At 46.0% G+C, this 21,358-nt stretch overlaps 1 protein-coding gene across 1 annotated transcript in view; it reads right to left on the reverse strand.

Annotated features, from left to right (window-relative positions):
• Positions 1 to 19,389, reverse strand: part of PRLR (prolactin receptor) — a 318,467-nt gene extending 299,078 nt beyond the window's left edge. Inside the window, exons 1-3 of the mRNA XM_084628839.1 lie at positions 19,324 to 19,389; positions 16,472 to 16,764; positions 8,165 to 8,226 (exon numbers count right to left, since the gene is read on the reverse strand). The gene's annotated coding sequence lies outside the window, so the exon portion shown is untranslated. The remainder of the gene's footprint in view (positions 1 to 8,164; positions 8,227 to 16,471; positions 16,765 to 19,323) is intronic.
• Between the last annotated feature and the right edge of the window lie 1,969 nt (positions 19,390 to 21,358).

Genomic DNA, 21,358 nt, shown 5'->3' on the forward strand with positions numbered 1-21,358 from the left:
GGCTGCCGTGAAGCTCCAAGGCGAGCAAATCCGCCAATAAGCGCAAGACCCACCAAGGTAGAGGAGGAACTTTGTCACAGGACGTATTGCAAGACAAAGTAGTCTTTTTCTAACAGCTCTATCCACTGTAAGTCATTTTTAATCATTTATATTACTGGATTCTTTGGGCATTACCATCATGATCAGGCCTCCTTTGGACTGAGCACTGTATGACTACATGCTACAAGGGGCCACAGCAATGGTTCCCAGAACCCACCTAGCAATATTGTTAACCTATCCAACTATACTCTCAGCCCAGCAGAAGCAGCTGTTCTATCTCTCTCTCTCCTTCTGCCCCTCCACCCCCACGAACATGATACAGTTCTGTGGTGACCTAGAATCCTATTTTCGACGTCTCCGACTCAAGGAATATTTCCAAAATACCTCTGAACAACATACTAATCCACAGAGGTCTCCCTACCAACACTACAGAAAGAGGGATTCTAGGTGGACTCCTCCTGAAGGTCGAAACAGCAGACTGGACTTCTACATAGACTGCTTCCGCCGACGTGCATGGGCTGAAATTGTGGAAAAGCAGCATCACTTGCCCCATAACCTCAGCCATGCGGAACGCAATGCCATCCACAGCCTCAGAAACAACTCTGACATCATAATCAAAAAGGCTGACAAAGGAGGTGCTGTTGTCATCATGAATAGGTCGGAATATGAACAAGAGGCTGCTCGGCAGCTCTCCAACACGAGTTTCTACAAGCCATTACCCTATGATCCCACTGAGAGTTACCAAAAGCAACTACAGCATTTGCTCAAGAAACTTCCTGAAAAAGCACAAGATCAAATCCGCACAGACACACCCCTGGAACCCCGACCTGGGATATTCTATCTACTACCCAAGATCCATAAACCTGGAAATCCTGGGCGCCCCATCATCTCAGGCATTGGCACCCTGACAGCAGGATTGTCTGGCTATGTAGACTCCCTCCTCAGGCCCTACGCTACCAGCACTCCCAGCTACCTTCGAGACACCACTGACTTCCTGAGGGAACTTCAATCCATCGGTGATCTTCCTGATAACACCATCCTGGCCACTATGGATGTAGAAGCCCTCTACACCAACATTCCACACAAAGATGGACTACAAGCCGTCAAGAACACTATCCCCGATAATGTCACGGCTAACCTGGTGGCTGAACTTTGTGACTTTGTCCTTACCCATAACTATTTTACATTTGGGGACAAGGTATACCTTCAGATCAGCGGCACTGCTATGGATACCCGCATGGCCCCACAGTATGCCAACATTTTTATGGCTGACTTAGAACAACACTTCCTCAGCTCTTGTCCCCTAAAGCCCCTACTCTACTTGCGCTATATTGATGAAATCTTCATCATCTGGACCCATGGAAAAGAAGCCCTTGAGGAATTCCACCATGATTTCAACAATTTCCATCCCACCATCAACCTCAGCCTGGTCCAGTCCACACAAGAGATCCACTTCATGGACACTACAGTGCTAATAAACAATGGTCACATAAACACCACCCTATACCGGAAACCTACTGACCGCTATTCCTACCTGCATGCCTCCAGCTTTCACCCTGACCACACCACACGATCCATCGTCTACAGCCAAGCTCTGCGATACAACCGCATTTGCTCCAACCCCTCAGACAGAGACAAACACCTACAAGATCTCTGTCAAGCTTTCTTACAACTACAATACCCACCTGCGGAAGTAAAGAAACAGATTGATAGAGCCAGAAGAGTTCCCAGAAGTTACCTACTACAGGACAGGCCTAACAAAGAAAATAACAGAATGCCACTAGCCGTCACCTTCAGCCCCCAACTAAAACCCCTCCAACGCATTATTAAGGATCTACAACCTATCCTAAAGGATGACCCAACACTCTCACAAATCTTGGGAGACAGGCCAGTCCTTGCCTTGAAGTGGAGGGCGAGAAAACCTGGATTTGTGCTGGAAATGGCCCAACTTGATGATCACTTTAGGTAAGCTATTACCAGCAGGACAGTGGGGTGGGAGGAGGTATTGTTTCATATTCTCTGTGTGTATATAAAGTCTGCTGCAGTTTCCATGGTATGCATCCGATGAAGTGAGCTGTAGCTCACGAAAGCTCATGCTCAAATAAATTGGTTAGTCTCTAAGGTGCCACAAGTACTCCTTTTCTGTTTGTATGAAGATAGTTGAAGAGACAACCCTTTCCACAGAGTGCTTAATCCTTCATTCCCTCAATATCCCCAACTGTCTGTAAAATGCAATTATGCTATTTGAATAAGTTTGAGAGAGGGCATAGAAGCAAAGGGGGAAACAATTCTGTCTGAATTTCCAGTTTAAGGTCCTGGTTCAACAAAGCACTTAAGCACTTTGCTGATTAGGGATGGTTTGTTGAATCAGAGCCTAACTTTTGCCCACTGTTTCTCACATCTTTCACTATTGCCTAGTGTTTGTTCCTTCCACATTAGTCATTCCTTACATAATTTCAACTATTACTTCTGGCATTGTTTTGATTCTCATGAAAAAAAATGTTAGCTGCACTTCAAGTATTCAAGAAGGAAACTGTTCGTAAAGCAACGAAATGCTTAAACGTGCATGTATTCCAGTGGCTATTGCACACAAGCACACCATTAATTCAGCCACCACTAGCATCAATATTCAATTAGTGCTCTGGGGAAAACAAAAGTTTGTATTGGCTTCAGCCTCAGCACAAACTGATTATGGCAACAGAATAAACAGTTATTTGAATAGTTAAAACAGCCAATGTTCCAGGAGAGCTGCTCTTTGCCGCAGGCATTTTCCATTGTCTCGGGGAATGAGGTGTGTATTCTGTTGTTGATGTTTTTGCATATCATGTCAGCCATTGATTTCCAACAAAAATAAACAAGCCATTTGATTTTCTGCGCTGAATATTTAATTACAATATTGCTAACTCTTTTCCTCAAAACTTCATATATTCTTTTCCTCACCACATTGCAGCACTAACAACCAGAGGCGCCGACTTTCTAATTTTCCTAGGGTCTCGGCCTCAGAGACCACCCCCATTCCACCCCTCCACCCAAGTCCCCACCCTGCCTCACCTCTTCCCAACCCATTCTGCTCCCTCCCCTTAGTGTGCTCCGCCCTCGCTCTGCCCCGTCCTCTCCAGTGCCTCCTGCATGCTGCTGACCAGCTGATCACTGGTGGGCAGGAGGTGCTGGGAGGGAGGGGGAGGAGCTGATCGGTAGGGCTGTGAGTGAATGCTGAGCACCCACTATTTTTTTCCCCATGGGTGCTCCAGCCCTGGAACACCCACAGAGTTGGTGCCTATGAACCCAACGCAAGAAAAAGAATCTTTCCACCTGATGCACAGTTGCCCTGCAATGATGTTGTAGGTCAAGGAAATTAAGTTAATATATTTTGCTATAAAGTCAAAAATAAATGTATTTAATAATACATGAGACCACAGAAAAACAGGAGTGTGGGAAAAATAATGCACAGTGCTCAGGAAAAATAGGAGAAAAAGAATATATACAAAGCTGCTGTAAGACTAAATTGTTAAACATGTCAACAGATCACAAGAATGTTATTTGCTCTTCTTCCCTCTTCAACAAAAGAAGCTGCAGCCAATTGGTATTCCAGAGTTCCCCTTCATCCCACTCAGGATCTCATTGTGTAATCCTTTCTCACAAAAGCCATCCCATTTAAGCCAACAGGACTGCTCAGGTAATTATTGTGATGAGTTACCCCTACCCCCACCCTACTCTGGGGTGCCACCTGATGTACTGGGGTACCACTGAGCCCACCTATTCCAGCAGCCTGGGCTCCCTTACACTGTCCTGCTGAGCCAGGCCCTCAAGCCTCCTCCAGCACACACATAGGTGGAGACACACCCAGCTGCAGAAAGACATCAGCTCTGCATGGGAAGACTCAGCTCGGGAATTGCCCAGCACTCAAATGCACACCCCCCTCTGGGGTGCAAACCCAAAATCGTAGTATCTTGCGCTGCACAGAGAGCTGTACAGCATAAGCTCATGAAATTCACACCCTCCCTCAATGTGGAGGAAGATATGCACAGCTTTTTGCCCCCCCCTCCCCGTTATGAATTCCACATAGTGGTTTTAGAAAAGAAAAACAAATTTATAAACTACACAAGATAGATTTTAAGTGATTATAAGGGATAGTAAACAGATCAAAGCAGATTACTGAGCAAATAAAACAAACACATGAGCTAAACTTACCACACTAAAGAAACTGGTTACAAGTAGTAATTTCTCACCCTAAATGTTGTTTTAGGCATTTCCTTCACAGGCCAGATACCTTTTCCAGCCTGGACTCAGCTCTTCTCTCCCCTCTTTTGTCTTTGTTTCTTAGATGTTTCCAGAAGTAATCCTGGGTGGGGATTCAGTGAAGAAAGACCCTGATAAAGTCACTCCCCAGTCTTAAATAGGTTTTACATATGGCGGGAACCCTTTGCTTTTCAGTGTGGTTTCCAGACCCTCTCCCCCCAATGGAAAAATACTGGTATTCTGTCATGTAGTCCAGTACCAGGTGACATGATTACATGACCCTGCAGTGTCAAAGCAGCCATGAGTCAAAGATTGTTTGTAGCATCCCAGGAAACTTCTCAGGAAGGTGGGCGTTCCCCAGGTGTAAACCCACTTGTAATTGATACATAGTCAATATTCCTAACTTCAGATACAGAAATGATACAGGCATACAAATAGGATAATCATATTCAGCAAATTATAACCTTTCTAATGATACCTCACATGCCTTATCTTGCACAAAACATAGCATAGTTATGCTATAATCATATTATAACAATATCTCTATGAAGAATATGCGGTGTAGCGTCACAATTACTAACCAGTGTGAAGAGCTGCAGATGCAGGCTCCCAGTGACCAGACCATACCCTGGAAGAAGGGAAGTGATCTATACAGCCTCAGCTGTGCTGCTTTAACTTCCCTCTCCCCACCTGTATTTCAATAGGGAGGTTTACTTAGTGTCTACATACACAGTGCTTTTGGGCCTTATAAATACCAAGAAAGATCCTCAGTTAAACACTGCCACTTAGAAAAGGCTCTCGTGTGCACTTTTTTTTTTCACCAGTATGGAAGACAATGCTCTACGTCTTTCTTCATTTTGTCTGGAACTTGTTCAAATCACACTCCACTCTGCAGAGTAGCCAAACCAGGCCATAAGAGTACCTGTGTTTTAAGGGTATCTTATGCTGTGCCTCCACCTGGAGGTCTTCTTCTTCTTTTGTATGGCTGATGTAGAGCAGCAACAATTTCACCTGAAGTTGATTGAGCCAAATGGCTACATCAGGAGTAGCAGAATTTATTGGAGTAATGCCTCCTTCATATTTACAAATTGGGCAGTAGGTAGTGATATTTAAATGGTCTGTTGTGGGGAGCCACACTTGCACTCTGGGGAGTCCTTGATTTTCCATTTGTGCATTAGATGTCCACATCTACCATGGTTAGTTTGGATTCAGTTCATAGTTTACTAAGATGAACGTGGAAGGTTGAACCAAGGAACTTTCTGCGTGGGATATGGCACAAGGTGCTTATTTTTTAAGTCTTGTTTAGCCCAATCTGCTTTTCAAGCTTCCTTCTGATTGTAGCCTGATTGCATGAAGGTAAACGAATGTTCTCAGAAAGGCTTGCGGGATTTAAGATGTTGGGGGAGGGCATTGTCAAGGTCTTGGTGGATAAGAAGACATCTGTTTTCCTGGATTCACTGACCTTTGTGGAGTGTCACAGAAGTTCGGTGTGTTGGCAGGGGAGTGATGTTAGACAGAACAGGTAGCCATGGTGTTGGAGTCAACTTAAGGGTTCCAGTGATGCACCGCATCACTGTATTCAGCTGGGTGTCAACAAGTCGCATGTGGCTACATCTGCTCCATACCAGTCCACAATATTCAGCTACTGAATATACAAGTGCTATTGCAGATGTTTGCAACACTGATGCCGATGCACCCAGGGTGTTTTGGATTATGTTGCCTCTCATTTTTATCTTTGTAGCTACCTTCTCAAAGTGAAGATATTTGACACAAGATAACATGCACAGACTAAATGGAGCCATCCCAGAGATGCCAGGAGGTAGGAGCATAAGCAGCCAAAGCAGGGATAGCTGTACTGCGTGAAGGGTGGAAAATGGGGGCCTGATGAGGCCATGCCTCCCCCCCAGTACCATTCTGGATCCAGAATTGTGCTCAGGCAGAACTGTGCACACTGTGGGGGCACTAGGACCCACATCCTGCCTCCCCTTCCTCCACTGCGTGGGCTTGGGAGAAAGCGGCAAAGACGAATCAGCCAGAAGGGACAGTAGCTGCCAAAGCGGAGACTTTTGGAGAACCTTCTCTAGTTCTGATTGGATTTCCTCTGCAACGTATCGACTGCCTGTTTGCTCCAACCATCCATCCCACTCCCACAATCTGTTCACTTCATGGTTGCTCCACATGTGTCTCATCCCCCTCACCCACCTTTCCTTCAATATACCGTCTTCCCTTTCTTTTTCCCTTCATTTAGCTTATCACCTCCTAATTCAGCCCACTTAAAGAAAGAAAAAAGAGTGGAACTAAACATGAAGTTTGCTGCCATTACATTGTTCATTTTACTTGTGTGTTCATCCCCTTCCCCAACCCTGTCTCTGTCTCATCTATTTAAATTGTAAGCTCTTTGGTGTAGGACAGAGGTGAAAGTAAGCCGGTACGCCCCGGTACAGCATACCAGCAAGAGCCGGTGCACCATACTGGGGCAGCCCGGCTTCCCCAGGAGGCAATTTAAAGGGCCTGGGGCTCCCAGCAGTGGCTGGAGCCCCAGGCCTTTTAAATTGCCTCCAGAGCCCCGCTGCTGGAGCCCTGGGGTAGCAGCTGCAGGGCTCCCGCAGCTATTTAAAGGGCCTGGGGCTCCCCTGCTTCTACCGCCTGGGCCCTTTAAATAGCCACTGGAGCCCTGCCGCCGCTACTCCATGGCTCCGGCGGCTATTTAAAGGACCGGGGCAGTAGAAGCAGCGGAGCCCCGGGCCCTTTAAATAGCCCCTGGAGCCCTGGGGTAGCCGGGGCTCCAGGGGCTATTTAAAGGGCCAGGGCTCCAGCTGCCTCTGCCACCCTGGTCTTTTAAATAGCCGCTGGAGCCCTGCCGCTTCCACAGGGCTCCGGCGGCTATTTAAAGGGCCAGGGCAGTAGAAGAGGGGAGCCCCTGGCCCTTTAAATAGCCCCCGGTGCCCCGGGCTGCTGCTGCTACCCTGGTGGGGGGGGCACTTATCTTACAGGGTGGGCTGGGGCTGGCTCTGACCCCGTCAAACCCACCCCTTCTGCCCTGGGCCCCACCCCTTCTGGGGGCCAGAGCTGGCCCCAGAGTACCAGTAAGTCACTCGACTTACTTTCACCCCTGGTGTAGGGACTGTCTTTTTGTTCTGTTTTTGAACAGTGCCTAGCACAGTGCAGCCCTGGTTTATGGCTGGGGCTCATAGTGTGCTATGATAAAACAAATAAATAGTAATAATAATTAATAAAAAGACAGGTCAGTCACAGGGGGAGGAAGTGAGAGTATAAAACAGACAATTTTAAAATGCTATGCTATAGGGAAAAAAGCTCATTGGAAAAGAAAATTTTGACAATGTCACATTCACACCTAATCTGATTTTTCTCACACTTACACCAGTGTAGTTCAATTGACCTCAATGGAGTTACTCCCAATTTACACCAGAGTGAGGACAGAATCAGATCCTTAGACAAAGCTATGTGGTAACAGTGTCAAGACAGGTCTAAATAGAGATGTACTAAATATTGTGCATTAACAGTGAAACCGATATTTAGTTATTTGGCTTTGTTGAAATGTTCATTGGGACATGGGGAGAAGAGAATCACTTTCTAACTACTGTTTTACAAATATACAACACTCTGTATTTTGACCCACTAAATTTAATGACCCACACACTCATAAGGAATTTTAAAAAAGCCAGGAGAAGTTTTGAATTAATTGAAGAAAACATAACAATTAAGTCATTTTGGATGGCAGATGTTAAGAGGCTACACGTTTAGATGTCTGAGTCCACTTAACTGTATAGTAACCATAGCATATTCTTACAGGACAGCAGTGTAGCCAAACTAGCGTTTACAGTTTCTTCCCTACACACATTCAACCAGCAATGCATTGTATTACCTTTTCAACAAGCTCCCCAAATCCTTTGGCTGTTTGCATCAACACAGCTCATGTTTCTTTTACTGTAAAAGGAGAAACAGAGTCTGGTTACTATTTTAGATTTAGTAGTCATTAGACAATCACCACAAGCTAAAACTATGGTTAGCAGGAATAAAGTTTCAGAGTAGCAGCCGTGTTAGTCTGTATCCGCAAAAAGAAAAGGAGTACTTGTGGCACCTTAGAGACTAACAAATTTATTTGGGCATAAGCTTTCGTGAGCTACAGCTCACTTCATTGGATGCATGCAGGGGAAAATACAATGGGAAGATTTTATATACACAGAGAACATGAAACAATGGGTCTTACCATACACACTGTAACGAGATTGAGTTGGGCCATTTCCAGCAGTTGACAAGAACGTGTGAGGAACAGTGTGTGTGTGTGTGTGTGTGTGTGTGTTGGGGGAATAAACATGGAGAAATAGTTTTACTTTGTGTAATGACACATCCACTCCCAGTCTTTATTCAAGCCTAATGTAATGGTGTCCAGTTTGCAAATACTCACCGGCAACCATACACCACACAACAAAACCACTAACCCAGGAACCTATCCTTGCAAAAAAGCCCGTTGCCAACTGTGTCCACATATCTACTCAGGGGACACCATCATAGGGCCTAATCACATCAGCCACACTGTCAGAGGCTCGTTCATCTACCAATGTGATATATGCCATCATGTGCCAGCAATGCCCCTCTGCCATGTACATTGGGCAAACTGGACAGTCTCTATGTAAAAGAATAAATGGACACAAATCCGACGTCAAGAATTCTAACATTCAAAAACCATTCGGAAAAGACTTCAACCTCTCTGGTCAATCGATTACAGACCTAAAAGTTGCAATTCTTCAACAAAAAAACCTTCAAAAACAGACTCCAGCGAGAGACTGCTGAATTGGAATTAATTTGCAAACTGGACACCATTACATTAGGCTTGAATAAAGACTGGGAGTGGATGTGTCATTACACAAATTAAAACTATTTCTCCATGTTTATTTCCCACCCCCCCACACACACTCACACTGTTCCTCACACGTTCTTGTCAACTGTTGGAAATGGCCCACCTTGATTATCACTACAAAAGGTTTTTTTTCTGCTGGTAATAGCTCACCTTACCTGATCACTCTCATTACAGTGTGTATGGTAACACCCATTGTTTCATGTTCTCTGAGTATATAAAATTTCCCCACTGTATTTTCCACTGCATGCAACCGATGAAGTGAGCTGTAGCTCATGAAAGCTTATGCTCAAATAAATTTGTTAGTCTCTAAGGTGCCACAAGTACTCCTTTCTTTTTGAGGAATAAAGTTAAATTCCCATTCTTTAGCATGAAAATAAAAAATGTGAAAAACTCATTTTTCTGCATGCAACTGGAGATCAGTTCCCCATCTAAAATTACCATCTCCCAAATTTAAGCACCGATCATTAGAAAGGAGCTAATTCTGAAATACAGGCAGGTATAAATGAAACATTTCCAGATCACAGACATGCAGAGGTAAATACAGACCTCCTTTCTAAAAACTCAACATGGCAGCTGTACCATAAGAAGCTGGAGCATACTGTCTCTGACTAAAATGTTTGCTGTTGAATTTAGACGACTTTTTCTAGTGATCTTCATAATCAATGTACTTTTCAGTCTGGATAAAAACAGATGGACGGTCCCTGCCACCCAAAGGTCCATGTGTAGAGCATAATTATTATTGCTTTCCCATAACACAGAGTGCTTTCGCTTGCATGTACTGATAGTTTCAACTTACTCTTTTCAGATCAAAATATCTGGCTGTGACAGGTGTAATCAAATGATATAGTTTTATTAAAACTGTTTTTCTTGACATTTGCACAGAACTTCATCCCAAGTTATTTTGTTTGAATTCATGCAGTAGTATTGCCAAAAACCTGGACTCTGACAGAAAACCTAAAAGCACATTGAGCAAGCAGTTTCAATTGGTTTCTGACTTGCACACATCCGGGCTAAGAGTGCTCTTCTGTCTAGTTAGTGCAAAAATCATTGGAATCACATTTATATGGAGACATGATGTGCATACTGTTATACCCAATCAGAGGGAGGTACAAAATGGGCTGAGTAAGATAGTAGGAACTCCTGCATTCTAATGCTGCTTCTGACATTGACACCTTCAGTAGTCTTGGGTAAGTTGTAACTTCTTTTCTTCAATCTCCTTATCTGTAAAATTGATATAAAAATATTTACCCACCTGTGATGGTTCTTGAGGTACCCAGGACTGCGAGTCACTGCGATACTCCCTGCTTCTAGTGAGAGGGACCCTGGTCTCTGGCACCTGGGTGTTAGATTCTTAATGCCACCAGCTTGTCACCCACTTAAGCACTCTCCTCCAAGCTATGGCAGCGCTGTTTTTGCCTTGCAGGTTAACAAGAGGTGCATCTCAGGCCCTGAATCCCCTTGAAGTGTTTCCCTGTGATATCCAGCCCCTGACATTTGCTAGGCTCAGAAATCCCTGATCCTCTGCTCCCAAAGAAACAGCATACCCCAATTTACCAATTTTACCTCAAATCACCACTCCTGTATAATGCACAGTACCTATAAGCTCTTAAATTAAAACAAAAGAAAGGTAATTTAAGAAAAAGTAGAGGTTCCCTTAGAAATAAGAGACAGTAAAGAAGAAAATGGTTACAATACAAAACAAAACAATAAAACATGGACCTGTAGACCAGTGCTTCTCAAGCTATCTGATGTGGGGGACCCGCAATTTTTTCCCCCACTGTGCGCACAGACTGGCAGCCGATGGCTCGCGGACAGGCACCGGTCCACGGACCACCACTTTGAGTAGCACTGTTCTAGACCTTATCTTTATTAAGAGTTTCCTTTCCTACCTAATAAAGTAGATTTCTCCCCCCACCCCCACAAAGTTCAGTCTGTTGCAGACCTATCCGATTTCACATGAACCAGGATCCGCTCTTTCATGAAACACCTCCTCTCAATAAGATGCCTCTTCCATGAATGGAAGCAGCGTGTCTTTCTCCCCCTGTGATATACTCTGTCTTTTGTTTTTATTCAGACAGTGCGATCCCCTGTCTGTTATAATGTTCCTTTTTACCTCCAAGTGGTTATGATTCTTTGCAGTTGTCTTTGACGGTTTTCTAGTGACTGTTCTGGGATGGGGCAAGGGTGACCATTGAACCTTCCATTACATCACTGGCTGATCAGGGAGGAATGAGAACTCCCTCCTGATTGACTGGGCATCACCTAGCTCAGAGTTCTCAGTGGGGGGTCCTTGGTCCCCTGAGGGGGTTGCAAGCCATTTAAGGGGTGTGCGGGACCCCAAGGCTGAAGCCTGGAGCCCCCCACAGGGCTAAATCCCTGAGCCCCGATGCCCCAGCAGGTCTGAAGCTGGGAGCTGTGAGGCTGAATCCTGGAGCCCTGGTACCCTGATGCTCCTTGCAGGGCAGAAGCCCTGAGCCCCTAGGTGGAGTTGTAGGGTCACAGGGAGTGTTGCCCCCCCAAACTGCAGTGCCTTACCCAGAGTAGAACACAGGGTCAGCTCCACCCTGCCTCCTCCCCGCCATCCTTCTCTCCCCCAGCCTCTCCGAGACCCTGCCCCTTGATCAGGTTGGAGGCCGGAAGCTGGAGCTGGGCAGTGCAGGGCAACTGCTGCTCTGGTTGGTGCCATGGAGCGGGCAGCCATGGCGCTCCCCTGCAGCCTGCTTCTGCTGGTACCCGGGGCTGCAGCTGCTCCTTAGCTCCCAGCCACCTTTGACTGCTTGCACAGTCAGTAAGAGCTGCCTGGGCAGGGGGACCCAGCTCTGGGGCTGGCAGAACCCTTGGGGAGCAGTGCCCCGGGTGGAACACAGCCTCTAGCTAACTCTCTCGCTGCATCCTGAGCTACCCCCTGACCACACACAGCCCCAGCTACCCCTCTCCCTGCACCCTGAGCTACTCCCCTGCCTGCACATATCCCCTAGCTACCATCTCCATGCACCCTGAGCTACCCTCCTGCCTGTGCACAGCCCCTAGCTACCGCCTGCCTGCACCCTGAGCCGTTGCCAAACTTTTTGAGCTGAGTCCCCACTTTGAGTTATAATTTTTGGTTGCACCCCCCACACCCCCCGAAGAACAGCCATACTGGGTCAGACCAAAGGTCCATCTAGCCCACTATCCTGTCTTCTGACAGTGGCCAATGCCAGGTGCCCCACACGGAATGAACAGAACAGGTAATCATCAAGTGATCCATCCTCTGTCATCCATTCCCAGCTACTGACAAACAGAGGCTAGGGACACCATCCCTGCCCATCCTGGATAGTAGCCATTCGTGGACCTATCCTCCATGAATTTATCTCATTCTTTTTTGAACCCTGTTATAGTCTTGGCCTTCACAACATCCTCTGGCAAAGAGTTCCAGGCAGTTCCTCAACCCAAACAGGCTGGGTGGTCTGGGTGGCCTGAGGTGAATCAGGGAGTGGAGGTGGTGATCCCTCCCCAATCCCCACTGTGTGGAGGTCGTCGAAGCCCCGCTGGGCCCTGCTCCCTGAAAATAGATATCTAACTATGCCTATGCCCGAGGGCCCCCGCAACCCACCCAGTGGCTAGAGCCCCGAGTCCCCTTCCCCGACTGGGCCATGGAGTTTTTATAGCATGTTGGGGAGGGGTGAGGGGGAGAAAGAAAAAGGGTGATAACCCCTACCTAGATGTATGAATTCCTGGTGCCTAACTTTTACTCTAAGACTTTAAGGCATAGTTTTCAACATAGTTACATTATTCCTTAAATATTACCAACACACACATCTTACAATAATGAGTATTGATAAGTTATAAGCTTTCAATAGAAAGCTCCCATACTATCCTTCATTGATAAATAAAATGAAACTAGTGTATTAGGTGTAGTGGGTTTGTCATGTCTGAGGCAGGAGTTGCTTGTAAAGAGCAGTGTACCCTTTTCAGAGTAAGAGCCGTGTTAATCTGTATCCGCAAAAAGAAAAGGAGTACTTGTGGCACCTTAGAGACTAACAAATTTATTTGAGCATAAGCTTTTGTGAGCTACACGCAGCTACGGTGTAGCTCACAAAAGCGTATGCTCAAATAAATTTGTTAGTCTCTAAGGTGCCACAAGTACCCCTTTTCTTTTAGTGTACCCTTTGGAACCAATAGGCCTCTGCATCTCACCACCTCACGTGGATGTTGTGAGGAGGCTGTTAGCCAATTAATGTTTTAATGAGCTTTGTAGATGAGAATGTAGTTGTCCTTACATCTTTTGTTTGGAGTGGATGTGTGTGATACGTCCCCTCCGGAGTGCCCCCTGAAACTGGGGTACAGCTGAGCCCTTTGTTTTACCGATCTGGGATCCCTGTCACAACGTCAGTGTGAGAAGCTAAAAGCCCTCCAAGCTTCCTCTCATACCAACATCCACAGGTAGGGGCCACACCCAGCTGTGTTCATGAATGCTCCACCAGCCACTGCATGAAGCAACAATAGAAAGGCTCCATCCAAAATACTCTCAGCCCCCCATCTTAGGAAATTGGAGCTGTACTGTTCTGCCCTGGTCAAAACTTGACCAGTATGAATTTATTACCTAGCCGCCCCTCCCTTGATGTGAAAAGGATGATACACAAGCCCTTGTAAACTGAGCTGAAATTTTTCTCCAAACACTTCACTCAAAACCATACTGGTTAAGAGAAAACATAAAGTAGGTTTATTAACTACAGAAAGATAGATTTTAAGTGATAGCAAACAGATCAAAGTAGATTACCATAAGAAATAAAACAAAACTGCAATCTAAGCCTAATATACTAGTTAGGATTTGAATCAAGCAGTGTTTCAGCCAGTTAGATATTACAAGCAGGTTAGCTTTTGTATACACAGGCAGGCTTCCTTCTATCCTGCCTGGGACCAGCACTTCCCTGCCAGTTCAGTCTTTTTTCCTCTGGTTCTTTCAGGTTTTGTGCTGTAGAGAGAGGTCCAGTAATGATGTCACTTCCCCCTTTTATATCTCTTCTAACTTGCTGGAAAGCTCTTTTGCTGTGATCTGGGTCAAACAGTTCCCATTATGTAGTGCTATCTCGGAGAGGTTTCTATCGTACACAGTTCCCGGGGTAATCCTTGTGCTTGTGTGTATTTCCATCAACATTGTTTGGCCTTTTTATTGTTGTACCTGAAAGGCTGCTTGTGGATGTTCTCAATCTCACAACATGTTTCAGTAGCACATACTTAGCCATACTTCATAAGTTCACATACAATAATAGCACATACAAGCTAAATGAGATATTAATGTCTAGCAGATCAAGACTTTTAGAATGATACCTCACAAGGCATACTTTGTACAAAACATATCATACTTATATGTCAGTAGTGAATATGGGGGTGCCAGGATGTCACAATATGCTACCCTGAAAAATGGATTTTAGGATGCTGCTATAATAACCTGCCTATTGCCCCCCTAATATCTCCTTTCTGAGGTACAAGTTCCCAGGGTTGCTAAGGAAAACACCAAAGGACACGGATATAACCTTCCAATAAAGTAGTTGACACAGTCAGTATTCTTTCCAAAACAAAGTATCTTTTTAATTAAGTGTCTAATAATCCCTACTACAGTATAATCTAAGAATCCTAAATAAAGGACAAAATCCCTGAGACACCAATCCCGTATTGCAAGTTAAAGAGCATTCAAACTACAACAGTATATAGTTCAAATGATACTAAGTGAAGCAATTTATTGCAAGTGGCCAGTTTGCAACAAATTGCTGACAGCAGATCTTAAATTATACTTTAAGTTTTACATAAATAAAATACAATTAAAAAACACACACCCATGCTTCAAGCATACACATACTAACTCTATATACTATCCTACCCTTATACTAAAATATAATTAAAAGAATATTAAGCTTATTCTATAAATCCATTGCTGCTTCCTTTTAAAAATCAAATCACTGCTGCTGCTGTTCAGCTCCTAGTCAGTCAGCTCTGCCCCGCTCCAGCTTTCTTTTCTCTCTCTGCAGCAGTTTTTCTGTGGCTTCTCTTGCTGGCTTAAGGGCTCTCTCCTTCTCCAATGCAGCCTCTGGACTCAGAAACTGAAGCTGGCCTTTTATGCTACATTGTAGCTCTTTCTTTATATGCTTCCTAATCTTAGCAACAGTTACCTCACTTGCAGATGCTCAATCTTGACCATTACCTCAGAATTCTATCGACAGCTCTGACCTTTAAAACGTGTTGTTACCAGTATGAGTAGGTTCTGACCAGCTAACTGCATAACTGACTGACTTCTCCGTCACACCTTACTGCATATGCTCAATAGTTGCCAATATTGTACATGCTCACTGTGGTCCTTTCCTTCACAGCTGTGATTCTGCCAAGCCACTCCCACATATACTTGGTTCTTTGCCAGGACACTTATTTTTTTTAAATTAAGAAATCCTAAATTCTTACTGACCATGCTCAAGGTCCATAGCTTTGATATCAGGGTGGAGTGATTTTTGCTTAATTCAGAATAGAGATAAAAAATACAAAGTAGACACTGGAAATTTTTTTCTGGTAATAGATGAAATGCTGTGATACACCAATTGATTATTGACAAAGCATTTGGTGGCTTACCAGTGTCATTTGCTAGGCCCATTTTTCACCAAACATCCTTCCAATTTCCACAGAAAGAATGTTACTTACTGTGACGGAGCAGGGAGTGGGGAGGATTGACCTGGGGATGTAGCAGGGGAGTTTTACTGGGACTGTCTGCATTGGGGATGGGATAGCACGGGGTGACTGCACTTGAGGGATGATACCTGAACCTGTAACCTGAGCCAGGAGGGCGGTTAGGGCCAGGTGACATCTTTGCCTGGGAAACTGGACAAAGGCTGGAGGAGGAGCCGGGGGAGGCTGGGTGAGATGGCTGGAGGGGGTTTCAGTTTGGAGCGGTCTGGGGAAGTGGAGGGAGCCCCAAGGCTGGGGTCTAAGCTCCCTGCCCCCCAGAGGGACCTGACCGAGGGGTCCTGTTTGTACCTACAAACTCTGTCTGGACTGTGTTCCTGTCGTCTAATAAACCTTCTGTTTTACTGGCTGGCTGAGAGTCACGTCTGACTGCAGAATTGGGATGCAGGACCCACTGGCTTCCCCAGGAGCCCCGCCTGTGCGGACTTGCTGTGGGAAGTGCACGGTGTGGACGGGGATGCTGAATGCTCCAAGGTCAGCCCCAGGAAGGTCAAAGTTGTGTAAGCTTCTTGCCCTGGGGAGAGGAGGCTTCCCCAGAGTCCTGACTGGCTTTGTATGGAGTAGTTCCAGAGCATCGCCTGGTGACTCCGTGACACTTACCTTACAGTAACTGTGGTTCTTCGAGAAGCGTTGCCCATGTGGATTTCACTCTTGGTGTGCATGCACTTCGTGAGGACAAGATTGGGTTCTTTTTGGCCACCGTGCCAGGCCTGCACATAGATGTCCTTGCATATAATTTCAGCAAAATAATTCCTTCAACTTCCAGCAGTTGACCTGTTATCCATTTGTCCGTTAGATTAAAGAGTCCATTTGTTCGCCATGTAGGTACTTCGAGTCACCCCTTAACCTTCTCTTTGTTAGTCAAATAGATTGAGCTCCATGAATCTGGGAGGCTGTGAAAAATTATATTAACAAACATACAAATATCACTTTTCACAACAGACTTGCTAGTGCCCCAACCAGCCAGTTCTGAAGGCACCACTGCTACCAGCAGCAGAGCAGAAGTAAGGCTGGCAATGGGGCACTAAGTCTGCTGTGAAAAGTGATATTGACAAAGTGTGTTTGTGCCCATGCCCCCAATATTAAACAGTATCTATTTAAAAAAATAACTTTTATGCTTACAACAATAATTAAAAAATATATTTTAGTCTTAATTTAAAAGTGGCGAGAAAAGGTAAATTCATTTTAAACAATAGGGTTATAAATTTAGCATTTAAGTAGTGTTAAATATATAAAAAAAGTGTTTTTAACTTATAAGGGGAGTTGCACTCAGAGATTTGATCTGAAAAGGGTCACCAATACAAAAAGTTTGAGAACTACTGCACTAATCTGAATGGAAAATGCTCTAAATCTAATTTATTTTAGGGGGTTAAAACAACAAAAGTAACAGAATCCATAGAATCTGAATTTCTGACTATTCACCAGCTTAGCGTTTGATCTCTATATGACTCTCTCTTCCTACAGTCCTTTTAAATCCATCTTACAAAACATTAGCGTTCTTCTCTTTACAAGAGGATGTGAGCGGCTGGTAATGAGATATGGAGCCTTTTAGGTCAAAAGTTCAAATCCAGCCTACAGTGCATTCCTGGTGACTGTAAGTTACTACACCATCTGCTGGTTGTTCTGTGACCTATGTGAAATCAATCTGGAATTCACAGTCTAGGCCAGGGGTCGGCAACCTTTCAGAAGTGGTGTGCTGAGTCTTCATTCATTCACTTTAATTTAAGGTTTCGCGTGCCATTTAAACATTTTTTAGAAGGTCTCTCTCTATAAGTCTATATATTATATAACTAAACTATTGTTGTATGTAAAGTAAACAAGGTTTTCAAAATGTTTAAGAAGCTTCATTTAAAATTAAATTAAAATGCTGATCTTATGCTGCCGGCCCGCTCAGCCCACTGCCAGCCTGGGGTTCTGTTCACCTAGGCTGGCAGCAGGCTGAGTGGGGCCTGCGGCCGGTACCCCGGCTGGCAAGGGGCCGGCAGCCAGAACCCCAGACCGGCAGCAGGCTGAGCGGGGCCAGCGGCCAGGACCCCAGACTGGCAGCAGGCTGAGCAGCTCAGCCCGCTGCCGGTCTGGAGTTCCGTCCGCTGGCTCCTGCCAGCCAAGGTCCCGGCTGCTGGCCCCGCTCAGCCCACTGCTAGTCTGGGATCCCGGCCCTGCCCACATAGAGTGGGTACCTACCTTCTCCCTGGTTCTAGCCCATTCTCTTCCTCTCTCTCTGCACTGAGCTGAGGGTGAGAGTGCACTGAGCACAGGGCTGGGGGTGAAGGAGCAGGCTGGGGTTGGGGTGCAGATTCTGGCCAGGAACTAGAATGTGGGAGGGGGCTCAGGGTTGGGGCAGGAGGTTTGGGTGTGGAGTGCTTACCTGGGCAGCTCCCATTTGGTGCGAGATGTGCAGGTAGGAATGTGGGGGAGGGGAGGATGCAGGAGCTTCCATTTGGTGCTCAGGGTGGGGGTGGGAATGTGGGGGGTGCAAGAGTCAGGGCATGGTGGGGGGGGGCTGGGTATGTGAGGCGGGTGCTGGAGTCAGGGCTGGGGTTGTGGGGGGTGCAGGGGTCAGGAAAGGAGGCTGGGGTGTGTGGGGGGTGAAGGGATCAGGGCAGGGGGCTGGGTGTGTGTGAGGGGGTGCAGGAATGAGGGCAGAGGCCTGGGGGGTGGAGGAGTCAGGGCAGAGGCCTGGGTGTGTGTGGGGGGAGTGCAGGAGTCAGGGCAGAGGGCTAGGGGTGTGGACTAAGGTTGTGGGGATGCTCCCAGCCCCCTGCCCTTAGTGGCTCATGGCAGGGGGCTGGAGGGAATATGCCCTGATTCCACCTCTGTTCCCCAAGGCCCCGTCCCCACCTCTTCTCCACCTCCTCCCCAGAGCAGCGAGTGAGCTGCGGCTCCGCTTCTCCCCCTCCCCGTGCAAGGGCCATCAGCTGATGGTTGGCAAGGAGGGAGAGGGGGAGGAGCAGGAACCCAGCACGCTGGGGGAAGAGGCAGGGGAGGGGGGAGCTTGCCTGCCCTGCAGCAGCAGCTGGCAGGACCAAGCTTCTTTACCCTGCCCCCAAAGGGGGGATGGAGAAGAGCAGGCCGGGGAGGGCAGGATTTTTAATGGCATGCTGCTGCCTGCCAGGGTCCCGGCCACGGGCCCCACTCAGCCTGCTGCAGGCCTGGGTTCGGCAGCCGGCTCAGCGGGGCCAGCGTCTGGGACCTGGCAGGCAGCAGTGTGCCACTAAAAATTGGCTCGCGTGCTGTCTTTGGCACGCATGCCATAGGTTGCCAACACGTGGTCTAGGCCCTATTGGAACAGTGTCCATATCACAGAAGCCACCACCACACTTGCATTGCCTGTTAGACTCTGCAAAGACACACAGAATTGAATAGGATAGAGAACAAACAAACTTCTTATACAAAAGGGTTGAGGTTCATTGCAAAGGCAGAGTGGGGAAACAGTTACTTTGGGTTGTTACCTATGCTGTAAATGTTCCGTGGATTTCATTCTCCAGGGCTCAAAAATCCAGCACAGTTCCTGAGCGCTAAAATTCACAACAAAACCTTAGATCACTATATAATCCTTTTCTAATTTACAGGGGTGTAATGAGGCTTCATTAATTTGTTTGCAAAGAACAAGCAGATCCCCGGATGAAAGAAGCCACAGAAGTGACTAAAAGAGGGCCCAATTCTGCTACCCTCATTTTGTAAAGTGCTACTCGAGGTAAGGGTGGCACAATTAATAGAAGAGAAAAAAATAGCAACCCATTCCCTGTTGCTGACCAGCTTTCGTCCTGAAGCATGAGAGGTAATAAAATCTATCTTAGTATGTACAACTACCAATGTCAGTTCTGGACATAAAATTAGCCATTCATTTAAAATCCAAATAAATTATTTAAATCTCTGCTTGAGGCAGTGAATTCAATAGGCTGAATGCACATTGTGGGAAATACTGTAAACACACTGTGAAAAATCTCTTATTGAAACTCCCATTTAACCAAATAAATTCCAGGCTGCCTATTCCAGTCAGATGAACATGGCTCTGCGGCATTTTCATTTTCTTTTACATGTATCTATTATTTATTTCATTGTGCTGAAGACAAACCTAAGGACACTTAATTAATAGTGATGGATAAGCTAGTTCAAATAATTAAGAGTCAGCACAAAACTTCACCCATGCAGGAAACGGAACACTGACATTTCAAAATGGTTTGATTGACATTTTTTTGTCTTTTACACATTATGTCTCTGCACCTACAGTAATCCAGCTAGGCCAGAAACAGAAACGAGAGATTATTGGACTGACTTTTGTTTTGTATTTGTACAGCAGCTAACACAATGTGGTCCTGGTCCCTGACGAAGGCTCCCAGGAACTACAGTAATATTGTCATGGTGCTGCTGTCAAACCCAATGAAACCTGGGAATTCCGGACATCTTGCCAGAGAGCCACATTCTCACACACTTTTCTTTCTGCTCTGAAACATCAACTCTGCCACACAACTGGGGAGTGTCTCTGTAAAGTTAGTGGAACAGGCGCTCTTCTCTTTGGTTCTGTACTCCCTTCTCTGCCCTTGTGCTTGTAACAATGAGGCTGATCAAAAAGAAAGGAATGGGTCTGACAGCATGGGAAAAACAAAAGTAGCACTCCCATGCTCTTTACAGGCTCAGGGAAGTTACAGAGTCCAAACTGCAGTGCACGCACACCAACATTTCAAAAAAATACTCCTGGAACAATTCTGAGAAGCCATTAGGGCAGCGGGCGCTGCCCAGGGAAGTGGGGGGGCTTTGGAATTTCACCTAACCATTAGACTACCTCTTGTATGCTTCCCGATCAACTCCTATGTTGCTTAACAAAGTTCCCAGTCTCCCACAAATCACTCACCCATCCCCTAAATCAAGTTCTCTCTCCCCTTTCCAAACTCAGTTACTTATTAGGTATAGTAACTGGCCTCTCATATCAATTAGGGCTGTGCCCTGCAACTAAATCCCCTCTGGCCTCTCCAGACCCTGCCATTGCCTGCACAATAATGTCATCCAGCTGAAGTTTTGGAATAGCCTTCCAAGGGAAGCAGTGGGGGCAAAAGACCTATCTGGCTTTAAGATTAAACTCGATAAGTTTATGGAGGAGATGGTATGATGGGATAACATGTTTTTGGTAATTTGATCTTTAAATATTCATGGTAAATAGACCCAATGGCCTGTGATGGGATGTTAGATGGGGTGGAATCTGAGTTACTATAGAAAATTCTTTTCTGGGTATCTGGCTGGTGAATCTTGCCCATATGCTCAGGGTTTAGCTGATCGCCATATTTGGGGTCGGGAAGGAATTTTCCTCCAGGGCAGATTGGAAGAGGCCCTGGAGGTTTTTTGCCTTCCTCTGTAGCATGGGGCATGGGTCACTTGCTGGAGGATTCTCTCCTCCTTGAAGTCTTTAAACCACGATTTGAGGACTTCAATAGGTCAGACATAGGTGAGAGGTTTTTCGCAGGAGTGGGTGGGTGAGATTCTGTGGCC

Source organism: Lepidochelys olivacea (assembly GCF_965140295.1).
Source record: "Lepidochelys olivacea isolate rLepOli2 genome assembly, chromosome: 5".
Taxonomy (NCBI): domain Eukaryota; kingdom Metazoa; phylum Chordata; order Testudines; family Cheloniidae; genus Lepidochelys; species Lepidochelys olivacea.